This window comes from Palaemon carinicauda, chromosome 27, assembly GCF_036898095.1.
Source record: "Palaemon carinicauda isolate YSFRI2023 chromosome 27, ASM3689809v2, whole genome shotgun sequence".
Classification (NCBI taxonomy): Eukaryota; Metazoa; Arthropoda; class Malacostraca; order Decapoda; family Palaemonidae; genus Palaemon; species Palaemon carinicauda.
Window position 1 is genome coordinate 10,835,867 of NC_090751.1, and position 10,026 is coordinate 10,845,892.

Consider the following 10,026-nt stretch of genomic DNA (forward strand, 5'->3'; position numbering starts at 1 on the left):
ACATTTATCTTTTAATTAGATGTTAAATTTTATAAATAAACTTTATTCGATAATAACAAACGTATATTGATTACCGTCACGTTAATTCCTTTTATGAGGTACAGTAAAAATTGCTCGACAAAGCTGTGGAAATATCGTGGGCGTTATAGCCAGCCTCTTTATTCGGGAAACTAGATTGGCTGAGAATCATGGGCTTTTTGTTTACGAATTGTCCCTGACACTAATGATATCTGAGAGAGAGAGAGAGAGAGAGAGAGAGAGAGAGAGAGAGAGAGAGAGAGAATATACATCTGAGCCATTTTGCCACCGAATGTTGTGGGCGAAAAATAAACCCGAATGTTGTGGGCGAAAAATAAACTGCAGATGATTTTGTTTGCTGATTTTATTTATCGCTGTGTTTATCCTAAATTGCCTGTACGTTCAAGGTGATTTTCTCCATCATTATTATTGTCTACTAGTGAACGTGACCTGTTAAAACTGACGCACATGCAACGCCTCTCACCAGGGTATGACTACTCATCCTCCCCCTTTCCCGAGGGACTGAGAGAGCTCAGCGTGACTGGAAACATATATGTACAGTATGTATATATATATATATATATATGTGTGTGTGTGTGTGTGTGTATACAGTATATATATGTATATATATATATATATATTTGTATATATATAATATATATATATATAATATATATATATATATATATATATATAGTGTCAGATAATTGCTCTTTATTATATAGGGGAGATTGATTGATAATGTATATTGTAGATGGAAAAAATCTTAATACAAATTGCTTAGATATTCCTTCATGCAAATCTATCATGATGTCGAAATTATCGCATAAACATATCCGTCAACCAACCATTAAATTTATTTGGTTGATCTTGATTATATTATTAAAGGCTGTTTGAAAGACATCAAATGTCTTTGCAAATTGCACAAAGCTTAATTAAAGAGAACTTTCATTTCAAATTATTAATGATCAACTTTTATCAAGGTTATTAGTTCCACTGTATAGCGTGGTCGGCTGCTCTATTCAACTTTCTCCATTAATTTCTATTACTTGCATATTCTTCCCCCAGTTCCACTCCACCCATGTCCCTCCTCACCAAAATATGAATGATCATTATGTATTATTAAGTAAATCTTCGTATTCCTAAAATATCTTGCATATAAGAGTGCAATATTTACATTGTTAGATCCATTATATTCTGAATTATTTTCGAGAATATCTTCAAAGCTGACTTCAAATCCTTTAAGAGTGAAAATTGGTTATTGTATTATACATTGTCAATGTCTTAGTTAGTTTAGGTCGGTCTTTTAGGGTGTTTTGTTTCTATTTCATTTAATTTTTATTTATTGTTTTAACCAATATCACCTATGATTTATTTTCAATGGTTGGATGTTTCATTTCCCCATACACATGAACGTTTTAGTTTATATAACACTCCCTTTCTTGGGAAGCGTGGTTCCCTATCCCCACAGTAAGTCTTTTCGGTCTACTCTATTTTTAGGGCTCAGCTAGATGATGGTTTTGATTGAAGTATCCCTTCCCAACGGCCTTCACTTAAGAAACCCAATGTTTCTTCCTATTCATAAAGTGATTCAGTCATTCGTTTCGTTTTCTTAAAACCTTGTGGTCCTATTATTTTCTGTTCTTCAGAACTAGTCCTTGTAATAATATACTCATTTCCCCCCTCATTCGATACTCGGTTATCGGCCATTAAGCAAATTTATTACAGAAATACATCTCTGTAATGGGAATTAATCGCTATGAAAGCTCTTCATGTACGTCGTTATGTTCTTAGTATTCTTTATGTTCTTTATGTTCTTGGTTCGGCAACATTTTTCCCTGGCCACCCCCACTCCTGCGAAATTGGCCGAGGGCTGGGATTAGCGAGCGCTTGACCATCGAACTCCCCTTGCTGGATAAGAGGTCTTATTCTCCACCTTTGCAAAATTATTGAACAGGCGATAGAATTACCAAGCAAATAAAGCTGCTGTGTCTGTGTAAAGGGTTAAGTTCCCTCTCCCTTTTGATACTGGTCCTGCTAAATTTTTTAGGGGAGATGTGAAGAATACTGTTTTTAGATTGTTGTAGTATATTGTGTTTAAACATGTTTTTTTATATCTTTGATATACTTTTATTTATGAGTGTTGAATATTGAATGAGATCAATGTATTTTAGTCATTGAAATATTCCCTTAAATTACAGTATAAAGCAGCAAATGAGAGAAATTAGGAAGACATATTTACCTGACTTCTCGTTAGTGTTTTGTTAAGTCATTGTCGATATTTTTATTTCATACAATAACACTGAGACTGTAACCTAATGAAGGCAGGTTTACTTTATCATAAAGAGACAGTAAGACAAAATCAGTAAGAGGTAGAAAAAATGAGTTCATTTGGCCATCCCACCTTGTGAGCGTGTTTTTTTTTTTTTTTTTTTTTTTTTTTTTTTTTTTTTTTTTTATAAATATCGAGGTCAACCATTCTTTACGAAAAATCAGGGGGTAAAAAAATATAAAAATCCCGGGATAAAAGTGTTTGACGGTTTTCATCATTCGTAATATTTCTCAACCGTTGCGAAATTGGTTTGACTTTTAGCGTAAATATTCATGAATTTGTTTTATATTTTCTTACGCTATTTACTCATTTGGTTGGGCTGAATGATCTTCCCTGTCCCCAGCACTGGGTCCTATTGCACAAATTCCACCTATCAATTCATCTTTTTCTATCTTGAGACGATCCGTGTTGGTATAAATTGTGTCATTAACGTTAATGGTTTTTAGATACAATTAAATTATTCAAGGTTTTTTAAAGCTCCAAACTTATAAGAAACTCTTAGTTTGATACTTGGAATTTTAAACACCTATATTATCATGCCTTCATGAGGCAGTTTGGCTCGAGTAATTTTACGGTAATGAGTTTTAAATAGTTTTATCACACAATTGTATCATTCAGTTTTTAATATTGGCCTGTTTCTGTGAGAAATTTGACTTAATTCCTCAAACTCCAACCAGTTTTGAGAAATATCTCAAGTGTCATGAGGTAAAGATCTAATTGAATATGCATCAGTGGATTTACATGGAGGTACATACATATTCAAGAGAGTTTTATAAGCCTTACTTAATACTCGGGATATTTCACCTTTATATATGCTTATAAGCCTTTTGGAATGTTTTAAAGTATGTCATTAGAGTTTTTGCTGGTAATGGAATTTAAATACAGTTTCGTAAACCCAAGTTTTAAAGGTTCCCTGTGTGTTTATATCTACTAATTAGGTCTGAGAAAATTTTCGATAAAAATTCTTATCTTGTAAACTGCATTTCTTCTTTGAGTGAATGAAAAGTATCAAATATACTGAACTATATTTCTTTTTTAAGTGAATAAAATGTTTAAAATATGCTGACGAGATAAGGTCTTACTGCCTTTGAGGCCTTTGAAAGCTTATCATTCGTTTGGTTTGTTTGACTAAAAGATTCCAGAATCTGCAGCTACTACCATTAAACATTAGAGTTCATTTAATAGATCGTTTCGAAGGTATGATTTTTTACCTTATTCCCGCATTCCCTTTGAAGTATACAGGACCTTTGATGTCTCGTAATCTTCATACCGTCTGATCATATTGAATCCATGATTCAACATATGCTGGGGAATCTGTGATATTGGATTTCACATAATCCCCTAGAGATCTGGAAAGTTTTCACATATTCTCCTGGAATATCTGGAAAGTCGTTTTCAACATATTCATCAGGATGTCTTGAACGTTCTATTCCACATATTCACGTGGAGATCTGGAAAGTTTTATCCCTCATATTTACCTGGAATATCTTGAAAGTTGTATTCAATATATCCACCTGGATGTCTGAAAAGTTGTATTCAACATATTCACCTTGAGATCTGGAAAGTTGTATTCCACATATTCCCCTGGAATATCTGGAAAGTTGTATTCAGCATATTCAACTGGAGATCAGGAAAGTATATCCTACATATTCACCTTGAAAATCTGGAAAGTTGTATTCCACATATTAACCTGGAGATCTGGAAAGTTGTATTCCACTTACGGTATTCAACTTGAAGTCTTGAAAGTTGCATTCCATATATCCACCTGGACTTCTGGAAAGTTGTATTCCACATATTAACCTGGAGATCTGGAAAGTTGTATTCCACATACGGTATTCAACTTGAAGTCTGGAAAGTTCCATTCCATATATCCACCTGGAATATCTGGAAAGTTGTATTCCACATATTCACTTGGAGTATCTTGGAAGTTGTAGTCCACATATTCACCAGGATATTCCACAGATCTGGATATCTGAAAAGTTGTATTCCACATATTCACCGGGAATATCTGGAAAGTTTTATTCCACACATCGCTTGTATCCATGGAATCTTCACCCACTATATTCATAGAATATCTGGAATCTTGTATTACGCATTTTATACCGAGCCTGTATTCATGTATTTAAATCCCTCAGGAATGTTTAGAGATTTGTAGCGCGCATTTCTATAGAACCACTTGGATTACCATACGCGAAATATCTTTGATCTTACATTCAGGATTATCAACAGCTCAAGTAACTGGATATCTTGGGTCACTTACAGATTTTGAATTGGTTATAGGTAATACATCTCTTCGGAATATATAATTTGTGTCGTTTAATTGAAGTTTCTCTTAAATGGGAATATACAAAGAATTCGTTTTTCAAACTAATATTGTGTGGGAGATATGTTGTAAAGTAAAATTGATAAAAAAAAAGAATATATGTTTTAAAGCTAAAATACGATTAGCATCAAGAGTGAGTCCACATTTTATAGTTTATATTGAAATGAAAGTAAATTAGGAAATTATATAAAGAAGGTTTGGTTTGTCAGTCTGAATCATTCGACCATTTGTAAACGCGATTGTGTTTTCCTGATATGTATATCGTAATTCATTCTTACAAATCAAGTTCCAGTTTACAATTCAAAGTCAAACTTATTAACTCCTATAAATTAGTATATTGTATATGAATTTCCTTTTGAATTTAGACAGAAACCGTGTATATCAAATAACGATATGTAGACAATAGCTACAAGATGTTTACAATTAAGTGTTTTTTATTTAATTTTCAATTATTATATCTACGGAAAAGACTTTTCAAGTTAAAATAAAGACTATATATGTGTTTACTTTATATATATATATATATATATAGTACATATATATATATATATATAGTAGGCTACATATATATATATATATTATATATATATATATATATATATATATACAGAGAGAGAGAGAGAGAGAGAGAGAGAGAGAGAGAGAGATTGATTTAATCTATCAATAAGAAAATCTTAAGCGTATAAAATACTAAAAAATAGATATCCCGGTTGGCCATGAGCCTGGAAGAGCGTGCATAAAGAAAGTTATAGAATGAATAGAACCGGAATATGGGCACGAAATGTGCCATGAAATTAAATTGCCTGCATAGAATTAATGAGGAAGTTTCTTGGCCCTGTGTCCCATTTCAACTCGCAGATTTATCTCTCCTCTCTCTCTCTCTTTTGTGTGATATAGTATTTCATCCCTGTCATCTTGAGCGCTGTTAGCTCTTGTTACTTCATGCCAAATGGGTTTATATATATATATATATATATATATATTACTAGCCAAGCTACAACCCTAGTTTGGAAAAGCAGGGCGCTATAAGCCCAAGGGCTCCAACAGGAAAAAATAGCTTTGTGAGGAAAGGAAAATAAGGAAATAAACTACAATAGAAGTAATGAACAATTAGAATAAAATATTTTAAGAAGGTGAACATGAACAAATGTTCCTGTTAAATCATCTTATAGATTACAAATACGATAAAGGACCTTATTAATTTTAAATCTTATTTTATATAAGAGAAATTCTACATCCGTGGAGTGTAGAACATTATGTTCAGGGAATAAAGAGACACCTCGTGAGATACGATGATATTCTTGAACTGTCACCAAACTCCGTTGCTTTGAAGCCAATTACACACTGGTTTCTCCATTCCTTGCCCTCATAAATGAGATAATGTTTTTAGAAGGTGACAGCTGCTGTAGAAATGTCTTTGTTTTGTGATACTTCATATATTTAGAATAGGTGCAACGCACTGTAACAGTTGTGGCTGATGTGAGAATTATTAAGTTTATATGTGTGTGTATATATATATATATATATATATATAGATATATATATATATATATATGTGTGTGTGTGTGTGTGTGTGTGTTTGTGTGTGTGCGTGTTTAGAATGTTAACGATTGCCTTAAATATGATGAATCTAGTGTTATTTCTTATATTTTGTGATCTAACCATATTTTGTTTTTAATAATCATCATAGGCAGATGTTTTTGTTTTGATATTTGTAATAATACTGATTTAAGATTTTTCCGTACATGCTTCAATTTCGCCCCCCCCCCCCCCTCACCGAAAAGAAAATGTGTCATATTTACAAGGACATTTTCAATGCTCGTTCGTTCTCAAGTCAAAATAGAATCCACAATAGCTTTGCTTAACCTTTAAGATAGCTTGAGATATTATTGTCCTGTTTTATAAAGTATGTTGTCTTAGTGGATTAGATTTCTTGTATTTTCCTTTCAATTCACCTAATTTATTCTTGATGATAAAGTGACGTGTACCCAATTTCCTGCGATAAATTAACCGGAAGGTTTTCAAAGAATTCGAAATTGGTCAAAGAATGTATAGATGGATCAATGGGTGTTTGACCCCGGTTCAGAATATGAGTTCCATCAAGTTCATGTCAAATTCCAAAATTGTTCGAGATTTTCCCTGTCAGATTTCCAGGAACGATTATTGAGTTTGATCATTTAAAAATGAGACCCCCCCACTAAACTTTGAATTAAAACCAAAATGGAGATTTTTCTCATATTTCTGAAAGCATTTCTACTTACGTTCCTCTTTTATAGTATAGAATAAGATCTTGATTGATTCTAGACTCTCTAACTTTATTTATTTTAACCACCTAACTTTTAATTAAAACCAAAAAGGATATTTTTCTCACAATTTTAAAGGCATTTCTACCTACGTTTTTCATAGGATAGAATAAAATTTTGATTGACTTTAGACCACCTAACTTTAGATTCAAACCAAAATAGAGATTTTTTTTTATTTCTAAAGGTATTTTTACATACATTCCGTTATGATATAGAATAAGATCTTGATTGATTTTAGACCACCTAACATGGAATTAAAACCAAAATGGAGACTTTTCTCACAATTATAAAGGCATAAGATTTTGGATAGACTTTAGACCACTTAACTATAAATTAAAACCAAAATCGAGATTTTTCTCAATTAAAAAGGCATTTCAAGAATTTGATAAACGTTAGACCACTTAACTATGAATTAAAATCAAAATCGAGATTTTTCTCAATTATAGTCATTTTAAACTCTTGATAGACTTTAGACCTCTCAATTATGAATTAAAACCAAAATCAAGATTTTTCTCTATAAAGGCATTTCAAGGTCCTGATAGACTTTAGACCACTAAATATTAAATTAAAACCAATATCGAGATTTTTCTAACAATTCCAAAGGCATTTCTCCGTACGTTCTTTCATGATATAAAAAGATCTTAATCGACTTTAGATTCCCTCGAGCATTTGATCTCATCTCAGAATTAGATGTGCGATCACCCAATGCAAATACTCATAAGAAGAGTAAACATTGGGACCCCCCCCCCCCCCCCTCCAGTTGTAAATGCAGCCCCTGGCGGTTTAGCCTCTCTTGATTTACAGTTGTTTAAAATAGGTTAGGGGCAACCAGACTCACTCGTCGTTCCTTGAGTGATGGCTGAGTGAGACTGTCATGCTTCCCCTTCACTGCAGAGGTGTAAGACCTCTCTTTCGAACAGTATTCCGTGCGTGTTTTGTTATGAGGTTTTATATATGTATATATATATATATATATATACATATATATATAAGTATATATATCTACATATATATATATATATATACGTATATGTATATATATATGTATATATATATATATGTATATGTATATACCGTGAATGCATATATATATATATATATATATACACATATATGTATACTGTGTATGTATATACATATTTGTGTGTATATATATATATATATATATATACACACAACAACAACAACAACAACAACAACAACAAAGGCAGCTGTTTCTAGTCCATTACAGGGCAAAGACCTCAGACATGTTCTTAGTGATGTTGGGTTTGGACATTTTCATCACCGCGCTGCGGATTCGTAGTTGTGGAAAGCTTTAGTCTGATCGCTCACAACAAACTAGGGTTAAAAGAATACCGCGTGGTTAAGAGAGCTTGAGTATTTGTTGTTCTCCAGAGTAGAGTCAATTACAGACTGATGACATTTCTTAATCTGAACCTTAACCAATGCAGCCGCTCTGCGACATGCGTGAGATTGTTCTTATTTTGGTCAGAAGCGGGCTAACCCGGTATTCTTTTAACCCTGCAACAAACCAACCTAGCATGAGCAGCCCGCCCTGACTAGTACAGCTTTGCTGATCATGGCGATACACAAAACGTTTCCCCACGCTAATATATATATATATATATATATAGTATATATATACATACATATATATATATATATATATATAGTATATATATACATACATATATATATATATATATATATACACACATATGTATATGTATGTATATTTATTTATTTATGTTTGTATATACTCTGATGATTTTATATTCTTTACACACAAAATATTTCTCACAGCAATGTCCCATAATTTTTCTCTTTTGAAATTTAGTTCTTTATGGCGTTATGGCATAAATTTGTAGCGATGAAATATCTAGGTAAAATTTATGGGTTGTAACTGCTATTTTCATTGGCAGGATATCTGACACTTTTACTGATATTCCGTTTGAATATATTTCCTGCCCACGTTTTGTTTGTACTCGGGAGTTTATAAAATTGTTTGTTCTTCTTTTTGGTGTTATATGTTACAAGTTGATATTATTATTATTATTATTACTACTACTACTACTACTACTACTACTACTACTACTACTACTACTACTGCTAGCCAAGCTACAACCGTAGTTGGAAAATCAAGATGCTAGAAGTCCAAAGGCTCCAACAGGAAAAAATAACCCAGTGAGGAAAGAAAATAAGGAAAGATATAAACGATATAAGTAATGAACAATTGAATAAGAATATTTTAAAAACATTAATAACATTCAAACAGATATTTGTTATATAAACTATAAAAGGACTTATGTCAGCCTGTTCAGAAATTCTTGTGTGGCATGTTTTATGAGAACATTTAGTATCATTTGATATTATCGTTTGGGAGGTCGAATAGCCTCTTAGAGCTTAGGAATAACGTTTATATATCTGAAGTCGATTTCTTTCTGATGATTGTCTTCTTCGGTATGCGGGACTCTTCTTGGGCTTGTAGCGAGTAATGTTATGTATGAATGAGAGATTCCTGTTTGGCAGTTTTCATTGGCGTACTTAAATTAGTCGTTCGTCTCTATACTTCGAAATTTTTGTTAACTGTTATCCTGTTTGTGTTTTTTATCTTATCATTTTTTGACGTTACTTGTTTATGTGTTTTAAGCAGTTTTATATGTGTTACTGAGCCTTACCCATTTTTCTTAGAATAAAAGCCTTACATTTGTTAGCGGAAGTGTGCGAACTACTGCTGGTTAGTAAGCCTGAAATGATATATGACCTAAAATACGAAGCAAGTGCTATACCACACAGTTAAATGTCCAAATTAGTTTGCTATACCTACGCAAAGTGGGTCGTAGGATCTCTCCATCAGGGGAGCCTAAGTAGGATATACCTTGTATGTATATATATATGTATATGTATATATGTGTCTATGTAGGTATATGTATATATATGTATATATATGTATATATTTGTTTATATATATTTATATATATGTATATATGTATATATATATATATATATATATATACACACACACATATATATATATATATATACACACA